The 22005-nt window shown below is 38.3% G+C and overlaps 1 pseudogene; it reads left to right on the top strand.

The window, feature by feature from the left end:
• The first annotated feature begins 3562 nt into the window (after positions 1–3562).
• LOC119543836 overlaps positions 3563–22005 on the top strand; it is a 71522-nt pseudogene continuing 53079 nt past the window's right edge.

Genomic DNA, 22005 nt, shown 5'->3' with positions numbered 1-22005 from the left:
TGGCAACATGTTTACAACTGATGAATCTAGCTAAAACGTGTGCAGGTATTTACTGTAGTTCAAATTTTTTTTAATGTTTGAAGTATTTCAAATTAAACATCAGAGAAAAAAATGATGAGGCACAGGGGAGCTTTCTGGGGAGTTGGCAATGCCCTGTGTTTTGACATGGGTGTTGGTTGTAAACTCTTTACTTACGATTTGTGTCCTCTTCTGTACATATGCTATATATATGTCAATTACATGTTTTAAATTGGTGCTTTGTAATTGAGCAAGAAATATACAAATATGATTTCTTGTTTTACCAATGAGGGAACTTAAACCTGTGCTCTGTGTTTCTTGGGGTGCAAGGGTTTTGCCAATTAATCTAATGATCACTTTTCTTTTGTGTGTTTTGCATATCAGATTCTAAATTCTATATTCAAAATGTAAATCAAAAGTTCAGTATGGAAGGAAGCGTGAATAATATGAGGAAACTTAGTTAACTATGTATTGATCAGATGTGGATCCAGGAAAGTTGGGGCTTGAAGCGTATACAATTTTGAGGGCCCTTCTAAGGAAAAGGATGCAAAATTATGCAAGGAAGTAAATATTGACTTAGGACCGGTCTAATGAGTGAGGGGTCAGAAAATGAAGCCTTTTTGTCTTCATGAGAAATCTGCCTCTGTGTTTACTTTTCAATAAAATTGGGATCAAAGAAAATCTTAAAATATTCTTGTCTTGATTGCTCCTATTTGAGTCAATACCATATTCACAATATTTGTGTTGCTTCTCCTAGGCACCTCCAATGACAGTTATATTTTCTTCAGATCCATGGGACTAATCCCTCTGTATTTGCATCTATACAATAACTGGAAGAGAAGTGCTAGATCTTGAGGCCAATGTTATGGGGAAAAAAAGGATTTGAGCAAATCTCCGACTTCCTCCTATCTAAAATAATACAAAACAACACTTTCTCCCCCATCGTCACCAAACTCAGAGCATAAAAAAGACAAATTTGTCAAGTACCACATAACAGAGCTCATAAGTAACTGAATCAAGTTTTGTATAGTCCTCCCAGTTGCCTTCTGTGATGGGAATTATTGTTCCCATTTTGCAGCAGGAAACATATTTCTAAGTCCAACCAGAGTGTAGGGTCTGAGTCAGAATTTAAATTCAGGTTTTGTGCCTCCAAAGATTACGTTCTATGTCCTACTCATTGCACTCTAAGGCACTAGCTAACTGGAGCACCTTATTTCACAAGAGGGGACATAAAAACAATTGTAATCTCAATCCCAGGGTTCTGAAGTCTGCTTTTCACCCCTCTAATGAGATCAATGAAATCAGAGGACTTATATTTTCAAATAGAGAATGTCAAAAGCAAGAGGGTAGGAAGAATAAGCCCAGTGTGGTTACATGGCTTAGACCCTGTCTTCTAACAAAATCAGTCCTTCCTATGCTGCAGAATGCCAAAAGGGAAAACTAGAAAATGGTGTATTTCATGAACAGAAAAAAAATGTGTCTGGCTGATATACTTCGGTGTTTTTTTCACCTTAATTTTCATACTTAAGTCTCTGAATTAATGCAATTTCCTAGCTCCCTTTCCTAATTAAATTATTTTTCTCTTATATCAGCCAACTAAGCTTACCAAGATAGTATAGGGACATAAACATTTTGGTTTTTTCAAAACAACTCATTTTGCTCTATTTTAGAGTGGTTTTATGCAACTAATGCTGCAAAGGCAATCAGTCTCTCTTGTTCCTTCTGTCTCTTTCTCTTTAAGGAACTGGCAAACATAAATAAATAAACCTCAAGATTGTACTTATAAATGAGCATATGCAGGGTCAGATGTTTTTATGTAAAGATCATATGGAAAACTTATGCAGTCTCCCTGCTATGTATAAACCCCAAATCAGCGTTAATCAGCCTGTCTTGATTTGGTATCAATCCCCAGAAATGTGACTGGTAAAGCTGATTTTAAAAAGGTTTCAGAGCCAGCTAAAAAAAGGGACAATCACTGGTGGATAAAAAGCAGTTAATGTTTAGAGGGCAGGCATCTGACAGCGTTTGGTAAAATCAGGCGACTGTTGAGTGGCCAGTAACCTTGGCTCTCATTAGACCTTCCTGGCATGAAAGGCCTCTGCCTTCACTGAGTAACACTGTCCATGGACGAGTTTTCTGCAATACACAAAACAGATATGTTTTCCTTCTAGGTCTGGGAAACAAGCCTTGTGTGTCACTATAAAGGGCAGGTTTATTGATGTTCTGACCAGCCACATTCCCACTTCCACTTGTGTTTGAATTCCAGGTCAGGAAGGAAGAATGGAATCGCTATTGACTGCTAGCTCAGACCTGATTCTTCGGAGTTAAAATTTCTTTCTAATAACTCAAGGCAAAGAGAAAATACGAAGTCCTTCAACTCTTGGCAAAATGGTTTCATAATCCTTGGGGTGGTGGGAGGGGATGGATATTCAGCCATCAATGAAAAAAATATGTAGTGTTATATATATAGTATTTATTCCAACCCCTGCCCCCCAGGAAAATTTCAGCTTCATTTTTCCTGGGAGTAGAGGGCAGCACTTCTTTTGGATTCCCACTTTGCTTGTTTATGCTAAGCAGGGCTGAAGTTTCTGCAGAATCACTCTGCCCTGTACCTTTTGGAAGACATCTTAACCAAACTATTCTTGGGAAACTGGACAAGGCCTCCCAACACTCCAACGAGCAGCCATGGACGCTACCGTTTATCAGCCTTGCAGGCCACTCAAGAACTCCTTGGAGAGGGATGGGGGGGTGCTTTCTTCCAGGATAGAAACATTTTGAGAGTTAATTTCAGTTTCCACTCAGGCTTAAAAGGGCCCGTTCTAGTTTCCTGGGCTGCTCAAGCAAATGCCATGAAATGGGTCGGGTTAAACAATGGGGATTTATTGGCTCACAGTTTGAGGTTGGGAACAAATCCAAATCAAGGCATCTCAAAGTGATGCTTCTCAAAGACTGGTCTTCTGGGTTTGGTTAATGGTGATTCCTGGTCCTGGGCTCCTCTGTCACACGGCAATGCACATGGTGGCCTCTCCTGGCCTCTCCATTCTCTTCCACTGAATTTCAATTTTTGCTTCTGTGGCTTTCTCTCACTCTGTCTGAATTTCATTCTACTTATAAAAGATTCCAGTAATAGGATTAAGACCCATCTGACTGAGGCGGACCACACCTTAACTGGAGCAATTTCATCAAAAGGTCCTACTTACAATGGGTTCACACCCACAGGAATGGATTAAATTTAAGAACATGTTTTTCTGGGGTACATACAGCTTCAAACCGCCACAGGGCCTGTTTTGATGTTGAGAAGGTAAAAGTTAGGCCCAAGCATTCAGCAGTCAATTTTGTTTCAGCTGAGCATGAAGAGATCTCTATAAAATACTGTATTATCTTTCTTTACAACTATTAAGTCAATATAATGGTAGTTACTAACATAAACATAAAATTTATAACAAGTTTAGTAGAAACCCTGGACAGCACGTGGGCCTGTAGTTTCTTTCTCCCTAATCAAATTCAGTCTTTTACTTAACAGATATTTGTTGAGTGTGCCAACATGAGGAAAATTGACAAAGTTTGGCTGAGACCTTGCTCCAGTGACCGACCATCCTCATCAGAGGTAACGATGAACAGTGATAGATGCAAAACATTGAGTACAAGAAGCAGATGTGAGAAGTAGAGAGGACTGAAGCTTACAAATAAACAGTGACTAATTAATCCTAAGTGGTTTAGAATAGGCCACCTGGCTATTTTCAAGGTTATGAAATAGAGGCAAAGGGGAACTACAGGGAAGAACTCAGCAACCTCAAAGAGCCAAGCATGGGATTTAATTTAGGGAACTGTCTTCTGGTTGATCTCTGCTTGGAAATGATGCAGATACCAGAAGGAGAGGCACAAGTGAAAGAATGGGGCCATGAAACTGTGTTTGCAAGTATCTTGAATTGTTTGCTAAACTGGTAAATAATCACAGAGTGATTGGTGATGCCAAAAAGGAATTTATCCTTGAGGTCTTAGGTTATTGCTGGCAGAAGGAACATAGAAGATTATCTAATAATCTCCTTCTTACTCAAACATTTATAGACATAGAAACTGGGATTCAAGAAATGTTTTGCCTAAAGTCATGCATCAGGTGAGCAGCAGACTCAGTTCAAACCCATGTCTCTTTAATTCTTCTTTTAGAATCCAATAATCCAGATATACGAAAACTTGGCACAAATGAAAATGATAGATGTCTATAACCATAGCCTCTGACACAAAGTCTAGAAATATTTGCTGAAGTATACTCACCCAGGGTCCCCCTAGGGTTACATTTCAATAATTTTGATGAATTATACTCAGATATATGATTAGATGAGATAAATAGGATAAAGAGAAGGAGGGGGATGCATGGGGTTGGTATAATTCTCTGCAGCTGTTCTGAAAATTCACATTCAGATTCTGATAATGGAAACAATGAGAAATGATATGATTTTCTGAAAAGGACCCTTTTTTGTTTTAAACAAACAAACAGAACCTTGTAGTCATAACACTGAAAATGATGGAACTGATCCTGGTTGAAGCTTTTAAAAACGTGGTCAACTAAAAACATACTCCCTAGTAAGTAGGAAAGCTAAGATATCATTATAGATCTGGATTGGTCAAGTCAATCTGTTAGTGGTTAGATGTATTGTATGGAAGTGCTGCATGCGATATCTGCTGTAGATTGAGAGAAAGATGTGTATAATGCATTCTTCACTGTAGTGTCTTGCTTACTCATCTTATATCATTTTATTTAAAAAAATAATAAATCCTGCCATCTTATCTCCAAAATGATGAGATGGTTTTACATTCAGATATTCTAAAAAGACCATGCTAGTATATTTTTTATCAGATGCTAAAATACTGATTGTGTTTTCTTGGTTTTTAATCAGTAAGATGGGAATATTCCTCCTGAAAATGCAAAATGATTGCGTTATAGATTGGTAGAATCATCACATGGGGAAGGGTTAGTTCTGTCAAGTGGTACGTATAAAGTGGCATTAAGTTTATCTGACTTTTGCTGATTTTATTTAGTAAATTGTTGACCAGGTGTACATAGTTAAGCAGGGTCTAAGGACGATAAGGTGGATCAAGAATTGGCCCCAAAGCTTCTCTTTTCTGTATTGCCTATTGCTACTCAGATCTAAGAAATAAGGGTGAGTGAAAAAATTGATGTTGGCAGCCAGTCAGAAGATTTTCTGATGAAAAATTTCCCTCTGAACTTTAAATAAAGGTGTGTTTGATTGTATATCAACAAAGCTACTGCCCACAGGATTCTATGCACATACTTTACAGTGTATTATCGTATGGTTCCACGACGATTGTGTCTTTAAGCCAAGTGTTTTATAGCCATTTTAAATTTCTACGTGTAATTTGTTAGTGTTTTTCTCTTAAAAACCTTTCTCCCCCAACTGCTCATTTTTATATTTGCTATAGCAAGGAAGGAAATGGAGTAGGAAAAAAATGTTATCTCAAAAAAGGTGGTGAGAAACAATTGAATTTATTAAGTACATATTAAGTTCTATGTTCAAGACTCCGTGTTAAATTCTCGAACATACCAGGAATTTTGAGTTGATTCATTTTCACAGATTTTGTTTATGCACTTTGTCGGGTCCCAGCCATGGTTATGTCCAGATCTGGCAGCTTCCTCTCTCCAAATTCATCAAGACAAAGGGGCCCTGAGTAGGAATGGCCGCCTGGTTCTTCCTAAGGGGTTTTTGGGGGCCTGCTGTAATATTTTGGGCACTAACAGCCTGCCTTCCCAGCAGTGAGATGTGGTTGAAGGACTTCACTGACTCATATTGCACTGAACTTGAATATCTCCTTCCATAGGAAATAAAGTATTAAACAAAAAATCTACACTGAAAAGATCACTGAGAAAAACTTTCTAGGCCATTGTAGCTTGCTATCTAAATGCTTGCCATATGTAAGGTATCTACATAAGGTAACTGTTCCAAACATTCTTTATGAGAGGATAATTTAGTAAATATGGAACCATTCTTAACCCAAGGTGGAAGCATTATGGTACTATTTGAGGGATGAATGATTTGAAGGGAAAGGGGACAAGTGGCAGGAACAGAGGAATGTGAATAGATTGGACATCGAGATAAAGCAGATGGACAAAAGTTCTACATTAAGACTTTAGGCCAAGGTGATTTTAAGAGTCTCACAACTCTTTCTCTCATTTCTATTCTACCATCCCCAAATTATCCTATGAAATGCTGTCTAATAAATTAGATCTATTTAATCTAAAAAATAGATTAAAATTAACTATTTTTAAATCTTATATCACTCAATCTTGAAAACTTCAATGAATAATAGACAAATAACTTTCTTTACAACACCAAATGCATGTACTTATAACATCAATTTTCCCATTTGCACCTTTTCCCAATTTTGCAAATTTCTTCTCTTCTCCATTACTGTGTCTATGTCCATCTGTATGTCACTTCAAGGTCAACTTCAAGAGATAGATAACCAAGGAACTGGACCTGGAGCAAGCTTTAGACATTTGGACATTTACTGGCATGTTCTCCTAGCACCTTCCCTGCACCAACTCTTCTCCACCCTCTCTGCCTTGCCAGTTTTCAGAATGAATCTTGAGCTGAAATGTCCATAAGTGGCCCCCTCTTCATTATCGTACTTGATTAGCCCACAGAAGGCAGAACCCAAGGATGAGGAATACAAAGGTCGGATTGGCTTCAAGTGTTTAGCTCCTTGTATTGCCACTTAGGAGTGCAGATTGCCAACATGTATGGAGATACACTGTATTTATTAGAACTCTCCCTTGGATGGCCAGCCTGGGTGCACTCTAATTTGTAAGTGGATTACTCTGCTGGGATAATACAGGTCTGCTCCTTAGAAAACACCACACACCTGAATCAACACAGCCAATCCCTGGCAAATAGGGGTGTTGCTCCAGAGTGGGTGATTCACTCTATTAGGAACTTACTCATGGGCTGGGTCAGAACAAATGAGTGTTTGTTCCTTCTAAAATAGGTATCGTACCTACCATTCACTTAGAGCAAGCAAGAATAGGGGAAAAAGAAAGATGTTGAAGGAATGAGTGTGATCTTCCTGAGGGCATAGATTTTCTAGCACAGAGAACAGAGTAGGGGGTTAGCAGATAAACTTTTTAGTAAGAATTTGAAATAGAGACCCGGGAAAAGAATAGAATTTTTGTTGTTGCTGTTGCTAAAAGAAGTAAGATGATGAGCTACAACTATTCACCATTAGAATGACCTTAAAAAAAATATCTGATAATGCCAGATACTAGTGAGGATGTGGAACAACTGGAACTCTCATTTATTCCTGCTGGAAATGCAAAATGGTACAACTTCCCTGGAAAACAGTTTTGCAGTTTCTAATGAAGTTAAATGTACACTTACAGTATGACTCAGCTTTCTGCTCACAGGTATTTACCCAAGTGAAATTAAAATATGGTTCACACAGAAACCTGTACATTGAATGTTTGCAACAGATCTATTCATAATCATAAAAAAAATATAATGGAAAACTGCTAGACAAGAAAAAGGACTGAGCTGTTGATACATTAGATAACTTGGCTGCATCTCAAAGGCATTATGCTGAGTAAAAGAAGGCAGTTGCAAAAAAGTGATGTACTGTGATTCCACTTATATGAAAGTCTCAAAAAACACAAGAACAGATTAGAGGTTGCCGGGGGGCAGGGATGGAAGAAGGGGTGGTGATACAAGGAGAGCATGGGGGAATATTTGGGGGTGATGGAACTGTTCTGTATCCTCATTGTAGAGATGGTTACATTGATCTATATGTATTAAAATTCATAGCACTATACTTCTAAAAAGTCAATTTTACTGAATAGTAATTTAAAAGAGTCAACAAAAAATATCTGTCACAAACTACTCTTTTTTAAAAAAAAAATTAAGTACAGTTTTTACGTAAGAAACCAGTGCCAAAGAGAATTTTCTAATCTAATTGCACAAAGAAGTTCCAGAAAGCATTGAATACTTATCAAATAACCTTTTAGGAATGTATCATTTTATTTTTCAAGCTTGAAAAAAGCTAGTTTTCTGGTATGCAAATGGAGGATTATGTAAGGAATTTATGTTTATGTGATGATGGAAACCACAGAGAAGCCACATTTTTTGTTTTCTGTTTGCATATTCATTGCTTGAAAAAGAGCCTTTACTAAAATGAGGGCCTATAAAAAATATTTTCTGAAGAAAAAAAGTTTAAAGTTTATATCAATATATTCTTTGGAAATGATGTCTGCTAATGAAAAACCATTTGCTTCTTTAATAGGCAAGTTTCTCTCACTACCTTTTATGGCTTTGAGTGGTTGTCAGGCATAGAGAGCACAGCAAGTTCCATTTTTCTTTTTGTTTTGTTTCTCTTTTTGGCTTTTACTGTTCATGCCTATCGTTCTCAAGAATTTATGTGCTTAATCAGCAATCAAGAGACAGCTTTGTTGCTTACGTGGTGAGATGTGACTTTTTATAGCTACGCATTTCAAATATTCATCAATCCCATAAAACGGTAAATTTTTTCATCATTTCTGTACAGCATCACCATTTTCACTGTGTGTGTGTATGGTTTCATAATTAGACAGATCTTTATTATTTCCTTACCAGATCTTTATTTTAAATTCTTAATGCTAATAGTTTACCTCAGGATATATTTTCCCCTTTGTGATTTTTTTAAATGTGGAGGAATATTTGTTTCCTAAAATAATTTCATTTACTTTTTGTTTGATAATCTGATGCTCTGCACAGAGAGAGGCATTTCAAAGTTCTAATGCCTGCACCCCATCTCCTAAAATCCATGATCTCTTCTCTACTCAAAGAGAAGCTATAATTTCAAAGACAGCTATATTGTTAAAAATACAACACAATAAAACAAGGCAAAACAAAGGTATCTGTGGTAAAATACTGTATAAGGTCCTGGAACACGGGTTGGCAAACTGTGACCTGTGGGCTTTCTGCCTGATTTTGTAAATAAAGTTTTATTGAAAGACAGCCATGCCCATTCATTGACATATTTTCTATGATTAGCTTTCAAGGTACAAGGCAGAATTGAGTAGTGGGACAGAGACCCTATGGCCTCAAAGCCAATACTATTTATTGTCTAGTCCTTTACAGAAAAAGTTTACTGACCCACGGCTGGAACATTTGTCTCAACCAGTGCTTCATTTTGTTATGAAAAATTTTATTTTAAATATTTTAAAGTTATATTTAAATGAAATCTCAGTTCATTCATTTTCAAAACACCTTAAGCATTGGACAAATCCATTGAGGTTTTGCTTATCCAAAGCCTGAATATGGACAGGCTAGGGCTGGGTCTCCACAATGAATTCCATATGAAATATTCACAAACTGTTAAACATCAAAGCTCCCAGAAATGCCTGGCCTTACTGAAGTGATAGAAAAACAGAAACAGAAGAAGGGCATTTGAATAATGGGAGCCCATGCTAAGTAACTCTTAACCTGGAAGATATATACATATTTTTCACCCTAAATCCTAGTATACCTTAAAAAGAAAAAATAACAGCAAAAAACAAACAAACAAACAAAAAACCCTCCTGTTTACAGGCATAAATTGGGGACTATTACTGAAGGCATTTGGGGCATTCAAAGGTAGTTACTCAAAGAAGATAAGACTCCACCATTTCCTTTGTTGAGTGGATTTGTGGCATAGCCAAAAGGAAAACAAAACAAAATGGGACCAGTTTACCCACCCTTCTCTATTTTGTAGAATGAATGGGTTACCCAGACATTAATACCTAATTCTCATTGGTTCTAAAACCTCAACTAATTGACGTCAGGAAATCCAGCCTGTTTAAATCTCCCATTCTCCCAACATTTCTGAGGTTTCCCAGGTTTGTTTATAGAGTTCATACATCAGTCCTGGTCATTGCTCCCCATCAAGCAGAAGTACCCAGTGCTGATACCATGCAGCCCCAAACATGGTGCCGTAAACTTGCCCTGTTAAGGCAGTAATTGCCTCCTGTCATCTTGTTGCTGCTGTGCTTGTTATGTCAGATATTTGGGACATCCATCACTGCTGTTAATAGGAGAGTGGCTTTTGCCACTATTCCTTCTCTGTTATGTGATGCACAGCTGCAAAGGTGGCTATGCCAGGCTGGTTTCCAGGATCAGCTACACACTGTAGCAGGAGCAGTATTTTTCCCTCTTCCTATCATCATTAGGTCCTTTTTTTTTTTAAAAGCTTTTTATTTTGAAATAATATCAAACTTATAGGATAATTGGAAAAATAATACAAAAGCCGTACACGAGAACTCCAACATACTCCCATTCAGATACCCAGATCAGCCAACTTTTAAAATTTTGCCACATTTGCCATGTCATTCCATCCATCCATCCATCCATCTCTGTATCAATTTTCTAAACATTTGAGCATAGGTTGCATATATCATGCTCCTTGAACACTTAATACTTCTATGTATATTGCATAAGAACAAGGACATCCATTTATGTAATCACTTTAAAGTATAGTTATCAAGTTCAAGAAATTTAACGTTGATAATAAAGCTTACACTTTATTGTCCAAATTTTTTGTATGTACCAATAATGTCCTTGTTGGCATTTTCTCCTCCATTATTATATCTAGTTGAGGATCATGTTTTACTTTTAATTATCATTGTCTCTTTCTCTTTATTTTTAATTATAGAAATATAAATACAATGTAAAATTTCCCATCTCAATCCCCCCCACGCATACAATTCAGTGGGATTAATCACATTCACGATGTGCTACCTTCACCACCATCCATAACCAGAACTTTCCCATCACTCCAAACAGAAACCCTGTATCCATCATGCTTTAACTCCCCATTTCCCCTTCCCCCTGCCCGTAGTAACCGGCACTCTACTTTCTGTCCCTACAAATTTGCATATCCTAGTTATTTCATATAAGTGGAGTAAAACAATATTTGTAACTTGTGTCTGACTTATTTCACTCAAAAGTCATCTATGTCTTCAAAAGTCATCTATGTTGTAGCATGTATCAGCACTTTATTCCTTTTATGGATGAATAATATACCATTTTATGTGTATACCATAATTTTAATCCATTCATCTATTGATGGACATTTGGACTGCTTCCAAATTTGACAAAAATTTGTGAATAATTCTGCTATGAACATTGGTGTACAGATATCTTTCTATATCCTTGCTTTCAATTCTTTTGGGTATAAACTTAGAATTGGGATTACTGAGCCATATGTAGTTTTTTGTTTTACTTTTTTGAGGAACTACCCAACTGTTTTCCACAGTAGCTGCACTATTTTATATTCCCACTGTGCTGGTTTGGATCTGCTAAAGGGCCATGTTCCCTTAATCCAATCTTGTAGGGGCAGAACTATTGTGGGTGGGACCTTTAGGTTAGATTGCTTCCATGGAGATGTGACCCCGCCCATTCAAGATGGGTCTTAATCCTTTACCGGAGTCCTTTAAGAGAGCTCACAGAGAAAGAGAGCTCAGAGAAGCTAAGGGAGACATTTTGGAGAGAAGCTAACATATGTAATCCAGAGTTTTGCCCCCAGGAGAAGCTGAGAGAGAAGCCCAGAGACATTTTGGAGAAAGCCATGAAAGCCAGAAGCTAAACCCAGGAGAGGACATGCAGACTCCAGCCATGTACCTCCCCATGTGACAGAGGAACCCCAGATACCATCGGCCTTTCCTCAGAGAAGGTAGCTTATGTTTGATGCTTTATTTGGGACATTTTCATGGCCTTAGAACTGTAAATTTGTGAACTAATAAACCCCCATCATAAAAACCAGTCCATTACTAGTATATTGCATTTCAGCAGCTTTAGCAAACCAGAACACCCACCAAAATTGTTGTAGGTATTCTATTTATCAACACCTTACCAGCTCTTGTTATTTTCTTTCTTCTGCTTTTACCCTCCATCCCTCCTTCCCACCCTCCCTCCCTCCCTTCTTTCCTTCTTTCCTTCCTTTCTTCCTTCCTCTCTTCCTCTTTCTCTCTTCCTCTTTTCCTTTCTCTCTTCTTCTCTCCCTTTCTTCCTCTCCTCTTCTTCTCTCCCTATCTCCCTTTGTCCCTTTCCCCCTCCCCCATTCTCTCTCTCTTTCTCTCTTTCACTAATAGCCACTCTGGTGAGTTTGAAGCAGTATCTTTTGCATTTTGATTTGCATTTCTGTAATGGTTAATTATGTAGAGCATCTTTTCATAAACCAGTTGACAATTTGCATATCTTCTTTAGAGAAATAGTTATTCAAGTCCTTTGACCATTTTTTTTAAAATTGGGTTGTTTGACATCCCAGAGTAATTTGGGCAGATAATAAAAAACTATATTTACAGCCTCCCCCTCCCCAGCCCCGAGGATCTGGGGGAAGGTGCGGATGTGTTGGACATCCTCACCTGGACTGGTGTTGATGTTGTCACAAACATTGGGACTGGCGGTTTGATGTGCTGAGCCCTCGAGCATGGGACTTGTCCTTATGAAGCTCATTACCACAAAGGAAAGTCTAAACTTGCATGTAATGGTATCTAAGAGTCTCCCCCTGAGTACCTCTTTGTTGCTCAGATGTGGCCCTCTCTCTCTCTAACTGAGCCACCTCGACAGGTGAACTCGCTGCCCTCCCCCCTACGTGGGACCCGACTCCCAGGGGTGTAAATCTCCCTGGCGATGCAGAATATGACTACCGGAGATGAATGTGGACCCGGCATCGTGGGACTGAGAGTATCTTCTTGACCAAAAGGGGGATGCAAAATGAGACGAAATAGTTTCAGTGGCTGAGAGATTTCAAATGGAGTCAAGAGGTCACTCTGGTGGACATTCTCATGCACTATATAGATAACACCTCTTAGGTTTTAATGTATTGGAATAGCTAGTAGTAAATACCTGAAGCTACCAAACTCCAGCCCAGCAGTCTGGACTCCTGAAGACAATTATATAATAATGTAGATTACAAGGGGACACAGTGTGATTGTGAAGACCTTGTGGATCACACCCCCTTTATCTAGTGTATGGATGAGTAGAAAAATGGGATAAAAACTAAAGGACAAATAGGGTGGGATGGGGGGATGATTTGGGTGTTCTTTTTTCAATTTTATTTTTTATTCTTGTTCTGGTTCTTTCTGATGTAAGGAAAATGTTCAGAGATAGATTGTGGTGATGAACGCATAACTATGTTATCATATTGTGGACAGTGGATTGTATACCATGTATGGTGTGTGAATGTATCTCAATAAAACTGAATTTAATAAAAAAAAATTGGGTTGTTTGTCTTTTTGGTGTAAAGTCTAAGAATTCATTGCCTAATACAAGGTTCTGAAACTATTTTCACTATGTTTTCTTTTAACAGTTTTATAGTTTTAGCTCTTATATTTAGGTCATTGATCTATTTTAAGTTAACTTTTGTATATGATATGAGGTAGGAGTCCATTTTCTACAGAGACTATTCTTTCCTCGTTGAGTGGATGTGGCACCCTTGTCAACAATCATGTGGACGTAGATGTATGGGTTAATTTCTGTACTCTCAGTTCTATTCCATTGGTTTCTATGTCTGTCCTTGTGCCAGTACCACACTGTTTTGATTATTGTCGCTTTGTAATAAGTTTTGAAATCAGGAAGTGTGTGTCCTCCAACTTCATTCTTCTTTTTCAAGATGGTTTTGGCTTTGCCCTTTCCATATGAATTTGATGATTAGCTTTTCCATTTCTTTGAAGAAGGCTATTGGAATTTTAGTTGAGATTGTGTTAAATCTGTAAATTGTTTTGCATACTTTTGACATCTTAAGGACATTAAGTCTTCCAATCCATGAGCAGGAAGTATCTTTCCATTTATTAGATCTTCTTTAATTTCTTTTAATAGTGATTTGTAGTTTTCTGTATACAAGTCCTTAATACCTGTTATTAAATTTAGTCTTAGCTACTTTATTCCTTTGGTTGCTATTGTAAATGGAATTGTTTCCTTGCTTTTCTTTTCAGATTGTTTCTTGCTGGGGTATAGAAACACTATTGATTTTTGCATATGATCTTGAACCCTGAAACTTTGCTGAATTCATATATTAGTTCTAGTAAATTTCTTGTAGATTCTTCTGGATTTTCTACAAATAGGATCATGCCATCTCTGAATAGGGATATTTCATTCCTTCCTTTCCAATTTGAATGCCTTTTATTTCTGTTTCTTGCTTAAATGTTTTGGCTAACACTTCCAGTACAATGTTAAATATCAATAGTGATAGCAGGTATCCTTGTCTTGTTTCTGATCTTAGGGGAAAAGCTTTCAGACTTTCACCATTGAGTATGATGCTAGCTGTGAGTTTTTCATCTATGCTTTTTATCAGATTGAATAAATTCCCTATTACTAATTTTCTTAGTGTTTTATCAAAAAAAAAAAAAAGATGCTGTTTTTGTCAAATGACTCCTCTGCCTCTTTTGAGATGTTTATTTTTTTCCTTTTCATTCTATTACTGTGGCGCATTACATTGACTGGTTTTCTTAGGTAGAATCATTCTTGCATTCTCAGGATAAATCCAGCTTGATCTTGTTGTATAATCCTTGTAATATGCAGTTGGAGCAGTTTGCTAGTATTTTTTTGAGAATTTTCACATCTATATTCATAAGGGATATTGGTCTGTAATTTTCTGTTTGGTGGTATCTTTATCTGGCTTCGGTATTAAGATGATACAGTTCTCATGAAATGAATTAAGAAGTCCTCCCTCTGCTTCAGTTTTTGGGAAGAGTTTGAGAAGTAGTGGTGTTAATTTTACTTTGAATATTTGGTAAAATTTGCCAGGGAGTCATCTGGTCTTTGGAAATTCTCTCTTTATCTTTGGCATTTGACAGTTTGGTTATAATGTATATTGGTGTGAATCTCTTTATGTTTATCCTATTTGGAGTTCTTTGAGCTTCTTGGGTGAATATGTTCATATGTTCATTAAAAATGGGACATTTTCTGCCATTATTTCTTCAAATAGTCTTTGCACTTCTTTTTCTCTTTCTTCTCCTTCTGCAACTCCCCAAATGACATATTGGAATGCTTGATGATATCCCACAGGTCTTTGAGGATGTATTCACTTTTCTTCACTCTTTTCTCTTTCTGCTCCTCCAGGTGAATAAGTTCCATTGTCTTATCTTCAATTTCACTGATTCTTTCCTCTACCAGCTCCCATATGTTATTGAACCTTTCCAGGGACTTTTTAATTTGTGTTACTACTGTCCTTATCTCTATTTGGCTTCTTTTCAGGATTTCTCTTTCTTCAATGTTATTCTCTGTGATTGACTATCATTTTTCTGATTTTCTTTCATTCTCTGTCCATGGTTTCCTTTAGCTCTTTAAGCATATTTAGAACCATATTTAAAAAGATTTTGTCTAGTTTGTCCAAGGTCTGGTCTTCCTCATTGATGGTTTCTAGTGCTTTATTCTGCTCCTTTGCATGAGTCATAGTTTCCTGTTTCTTTGAATCCTTTTTTTCCACCCTGAAAGTTTTAATATTTTGTGTTATTTCTGGGATTTAGACACTGAGGTGTTTGTTCTGTAAGCTTCTATTCAGCTACTGTTGTGACAGAGATTTCCTTGAATGCCAGGAAAAAGAAAAAGAAGAAGAGAAATAATAATAATAATAATAATAATAATAATAAGAAGAAGAAGAAGAAGAAGAAGAAGAAGAAGAAGAAGAAGAAGAGGAAGGAAGGAAGGAAGGAAGGAAGGAAGGAAGGAAGGAAGGAACTAGAAGAGAAAAGAAAGATAGAAAATATCTTTCCCAGCCCCTGCAATGGATTTTGAGGACAGCCTGGGGTAAAAGTTCAGCGTCTCCCCTGGTCTTTTCTGAACATGTGACTGGTTCTGGTTATTTGCATGTGGCTATAGGAATTCCCCTGTTTATGTGGATTTGAAAGTCCCCTTTCCCTGGTAAACAGGTTTTCCTTGTGGAACCAGGTGCTGTACTGCATGTGTCATAGCCAGTAATCATTTGCCTCAGGCAGCTGCACTTTGACCGTTCTCTTACAACATTCTGTAGGAAATCTCTTTGAGCCACTTCTTCATGCCAGGCAAGTTCTGGGATGGCGAGATTGCAACACCCTCAGGCCACGACCAGACAGCTTGGCACAGACATGCACACACCTCATGTGAGCATCAGGGTTGAGCTGCTCCCTCCTGGGAATCCAGGGCAGCTATGCACCAAGCCAAGGAGAGGATGGGGGTGAGCAGCAAAGGCACCATGAAATTTTCCTACTCTTTTTAAGTTGCCTTTTTCCTGATTTGGTGCTCATCCTAATCTATTTAGGACAAACACCCTTATCTGTTTTCTGAGCTCTGAGAAAGATGGTTCTGCCAGTTCTTTCTTGTTGTTTAAAGCTTCTGTGAGGGGAAGAAACCCTGGAGCATCTCACTCTGCCATCCTGGTGACATAACTCACCAGTCATTCGGTGTTACTGTTGCCCCTCTCATCTTTCCTATAATCTGGCCTCATTCACAGTTATTCTAAGACATCAGGGATACATACTTGAATCTCTAATGGAGATAGAATGCAGTCTAATTTTTCCCCTAGCAGACTCTTTGCACTTTAAATTAGTAGATTCAAATTGCTTCTTGGGAGGAGAGTCCCAACCAATCCTACTGTTATCAAAATCCAGGCCTTAAATGCAATGGCTTCTTTGGGGAAGGGGCTGTTACTGAAGGCCTTTCACTCACATTTGAGCCCTATGTCCTCTCCATCTAAGCATGAGAGGAGTAAAGCTGCTGTTGCTAAGCTCTAGGTAGTGGAGGTGGAAACACTCTACTTTACCAGCTCATTTTTGAACTTTGTAATTATCAAAGCTGAGGGCTATTTCAAATGTGGTCCCAGAACCAAACTACAATAGAATTGTCTGGACATTCTGTTAATGCCAATTCCTACCATGTTTCTCAACAATCTAGGGTGAGACCTGGGAATCTGTTGATGAGAAAAGGGGGTAGTAAACAGAAAAATCACACTGAAGACATATCTATAAATTATCAGCAATTTTCTATTCATGTATTTCATATCCATGCTCGCTAGAAAACTATATAATATTGGGATGGTTAGGTGCATGCAGCTTCTTGGCCATGTGATGGTGTCCAGGTGTCTGGTCAAGCAAGCACTGGCCTAACCATTACTGCAAGGATATTTGTGGCTGGTTAATAAACCAGAAGGCTGGTTTATTAAGTCATCAGTCAATTGATTGCATCTGTGCCTGATTATATCAAGATGAGAGTGTCTTCCGCAATGAGAGAATTCAATCAGCTGGCTTTAACACAATCAGTTGAAGACTTTTAAGGGAGAAGAGAGAGAACTTTCACTTCTTCAGCCAGCCAGTCTCTCTTGGGGAGTTCATTACAGACCTTCAACAGAATTGCCAGCTCATTGCCTGCCCTATGGAATTTGGACTCATGCTCCCTGCCCTATGGGATTTGGACTCATGCATCCCCACAGTTGCATGAGACATTTTTATAAAATCTCATATTCACAGATATCTCCTGTTGATTCTGCTTCCCTAGAGAACCCTGACTAATACAAATTCATTATGTAATATAAGCCTAATTCTTTTCAACCAATCCTGTAGTTATCTATAAAGCCATGTCCCTAGGGGTTCTCTTCTGACCTTCGACTGTCCATTCTGGAGTATTCTGTTCAGCACTATTCACAGCAATGGGAGCATCTGAAACTGAAGCACAATATTGGATATATATCAACAAACATATATGTATTTTTAAAATACTCACCTAAGAGCATAGTCTTTAGATTCAGTTCAATCAGTTGATGCTACATAGATGCAGTAAGGGAGGCTCATCCACACCCAGAACGATGGTTATACTAATAAACAAAACTGGAAGTAGTACTCTTCCGACAAATCACTGTTGAAAAGTAATGGGCATCTAGGATGGGCTGAAACTAAAATACAAACAGGTGACTGACTGTAGCCCATGTGATAGTCTGCCTCCTCTTTCCTCTGGTCATTTTAGGAGGCCTGATGTTGTCTATTAGCCCAAGAAGGGAAGTTGAGAGTGTCTACTGTCAAAATAAATAAATAGACTTAAGAAAGACCCCTGATCAGAATCTCCAGATCATCTCCAATGTGATGTCTACCCATACCTAAGGCAGAAATTGAGAAAAACTTCAGATATTTGGGATACTTGGTGTTAGTCATCTTCATTTAAGTATACAAAACTACACCCCCACCCCCACCCCCCATGATGGTTAATTTTATGTGTCAACTTTTCTAGTTGACAGTCAAGTTGTTTGAAGAAACAACAGTTAAGATGCTTCTGTGAAGGTGTTTTTAGGTGGTATTAGCATCTACTGTCAGTTGACTTTAAGTAAAGGAGATTGCTCTTAATAGTGTGGGTGGGCCTCATCCAATCAGCTGCCTTAGTAGTAAAACTGAGATTCCCTGGAGAAGAAGAAATTCTGCTCAAGACTGTTGCATCAAGTTTTGTCTGAGGTTCCAGCCTGCCAGCCTGCCCTACAAATTTTGGACTTGCCAGTCCCCACAACTGTATGAGCCAATTCCTTAAAATAAATCTCTGTGTATACATGCACATATATCCTACTGGTTCTATTTCTCTGGAGAACCCTGACTGATATTCCCCCACCTTTCTTAATTTCCACAAATTTGTTAAGCTTTACTAGACAGAGCATTGGTTTTTGGTGTGTTGAAAAGTAAATAATAAGTTCAATATGTTGATCACCTACCAAAGACTCAATTTAAAGCAGATGTCCTACCTGCTACATTCTGTTCTTGTGTTTCTCTTTTAACTGTTTTTCTGTTTTTCTTTCTCCTCACTTCATCACACCACCTTCTTTCTCTTTTTTCTCTTTTTCTCTGTCTGCCTCTGCTCTTTTACCTCATTTGTCACTCTTGTATATAGCTCTGTGCCTGAAACTAGGCCGTGAGGCTGTCAAGATGTCAGCTTCAAATTTAGTTCTCAATTCCCTGCCTTTAAACCACTTTCTACTTGGGGAATGATTTGCTCTTCTTTGTGGTTAGATGGAGTAATTTGAACACCTTTTATATTGCACATGAGTTTTTCTTTATATATACCTGCTTAGAGGGCTGCTTATAAGTCCTTGTGAAGTGGTATTCACACATTGCAGGATCCAAGTTAGCTTTAAAAACTTCAAGACCTGATAAATTAAAAAAAAAAAAGCACCTTACGAAAAGATCAGGAAGTTAATTTTTGTCACCACTTTTATGAAACAGTTCTACTAACTGAACACAGCCTACTTCTTACAAATGCAATTATGGTTATGCCTCATTGAGGGAAAAGATTTTTAAATATTAAAAATAAAATGAGCCACAGAAAATCAAATATCCTCCCTTAGGAACAAGTAGTAAAATCTGGTGTTCATTAAAATACTTGAAGGCTAATGGAAGAGAAAAATGTAAGCCCTGTGACTCCATTTCTTTGGACCAAGACAGTGTGGTTTCTCAACTTTCTCCAGACCTGGCCAACTTAAGATCTGGTGAGACTCTTTGGAGACAGGAAATGTGAGGTTGGATGTAGAGTACAAACAGGAGAAATGGTTTGGGGCTGCCTTGCCCTGTACATCACCTTGATCTTCCCTATGGGGAGGTACTACCAGATGCAAGGAGCCCACTCCCCTTGTGGGTACTGCCAGAGCCCTCCTTGCCAGCAATGTGGGGAAAATCTCTAAAACACAAAGCAAAATGGGACAAGACAAAATGTGGAGATTTTAGAGGATCTGTCAGTTTTGAAGTGTAGGAAAGGAAGGAACTGTGACAAGCAAGTGCAACATAAAAGAAGTGGCCCCCACCCCACAATTGCCTTCCTGCTCCCCCACTCCCACTCCCACCTCCAAGTAGACACTTAGGCAGAGCAGGGGTGTCCAAAGTTATCTGCCTGGATGTTTTCACTCTGTTTGGGCATACTAGTTAACATTCCACCAATGAAGAGTCATTTGTCTTAACAGGTTCTCTCCCCTTTTACATCTTAATTTTATTTTCAAAGCAAATAACTCCAGGGGGGTCAAAAGACTGTCAGCTATTCATACTTCAGAATAAATTAATTGAATCTGATTGCCTTCCCCCTAATTCCTAGATAAGGCCAGCTGTGCAAAGGAAATAAGACTTCTCATTGCAGAGTAGGGAGATTTGTTGAAGAGAAATCCGGGGGTGGGGAGGTAAAGATCTACTGGGTCACAGAATCTGGGCCTTGGGGGGCCTGCTGGGCCTGGGTATCTAGAGAGGTCTGAGAGTGGAACAAACAGGCAGATGGGAGGCTGTCAGAGTCAATACTGGATTATTTCAAATGTTTGCCCTTGGCCACAAAAGGGAGGGAAACTCCCAGTCTGATAGCCTCCAGGAAAAGAGCTGGAACAGTTTTATGAAAGGCAATCAACAGCCAAATTTCTGACTTGCCAATTAGGTGAAAGGCAGTGATAACTTCATCATGTTTTTGTTGAAATAGCTGATGCTGAGCCTTTGTCCTTTTGAATGATGTATGCAGATACCAAATTCTGGCACACATTTGGTGTTAAATAAATGCTAGTTATCATTTCAATAACATTAATTTTTAAAATCATAAAGTCCTCTTATTAATGCATATAAAATTTACTTATTTACTTATTAAGTAGGTAACATATGAAAAGAATACACAAAGGTGAAAGTTAATTGGGAGATAAGATACACATAAATAAAATGCTTGCTATTTCATTATAAAAATAGCATTAGAAAAAGAAACATATATATATATACACACACACACATACATATATATATGGTGTTCCAAAAAAAGAATCATACTATCATGATATTTTGTCTTCTTTTTTTCCCACTAAATATACAGTAGAGATGGTTCAATGTCAGTAAGTAGAGACAAAACATTTTTAATGGCTGAAAAGCATTCTATTATGGAGAGACAGTCATATATTTGACAAGTCATTTGACTAGGCTATTTCTAGTTTTTATAAAAATTATTTTTACCGACGATGTTGCAAAGCCACTTCCATGCCAAGGCTTTTTCCCAGCATCCCTGGAAAAGATTCACCCTTTTCCTCTCTTATAGTGCCCTACGTTGCTTCCTTTCTCATAACTTATCTGAGTTTGTGTGTGTGTGCATATACTTGGAAATAAATTGATCCTAAGACTGTAACCTCTTTGAGGACAGGCACAATGGCAATATTTGGCTTGTGACACTATCTCTTGTGCTTCCCATGTGGTGCAAATTATAACCCAAGAGACCAGGCAGAGGGGCAAAATCATAGCAGTTAATAATGAGAGCATGTTTTGAAAACTTTCTCTCTGCCAGCTACTGTGCCTTAGAAGAAATAATACACAGAAATACCTGGAAATCATGTATGGGATAAGATCGGTGCACTTGGTGAGCATGCAGTGATATTTATAATCCTCACAGTCACCTAACACAGAATTCTCTATTTCTTATTCTGCATATGTGAAAGCAGAGGCTCCAAGAAGTTTAGGAAGAGTCAGAGTCTGGACCCAATTTCAGGTGTGTCTGACCCAATAACCTCTCTTTGGTTTCCAATTGGGTGTGCCTTTGGCCTTACTCCATTTGCAGAGGAGCCTCCACCCATCTGGGGCTGGCCTTGACCTCATGCTGCCCTCTTAGAGAAGCATCTTTGCTTTCAGGGCTGCAAAGGTGGATAGGAAAGTAGGCATAGATATTCTTGAGGGAAAGGAGAGCAAAAGGGGACTCACTCCCATTTTCTTTCCTGACGCTGTCCATAACAAGAGTGACCCTACATCCTGGTTTGTCAGGGGCAGCCTCACTTCACTCCAGTCTTAAGGGTATAATTACTAATAGAGAGTGTCCCTGTGTGGACAATAAATCAGGTGGTCCCTGTGCATAACTGCTCTGGATGCAGCAGACTGGCTCGTTTGCTTGCTTCCACTCCCTGCTTTCCTCTTCATTCATCCTTGGTGATTTGCTCTCCCTGCTCTAACTCCCTGGCTCTCTAAGATGGCAGCTGACTCTTGCCAGGTTCCAGATTAACTGCCCCGCTAATCCATCT

This window comes from Choloepus didactylus, chromosome 9 (genome assembly GCF_015220235.1).
Source record: "Choloepus didactylus isolate mChoDid1 chromosome 9, mChoDid1.pri, whole genome shotgun sequence".
Classification (NCBI taxonomy): domain Eukaryota; kingdom Metazoa; phylum Chordata; class Mammalia; order Pilosa; family Megalonychidae; genus Choloepus; species Choloepus didactylus.
Note: the sequence above shows the minus strand (reverse complement) of the source record. Positions and strands in the feature narration are given on the sequence as shown.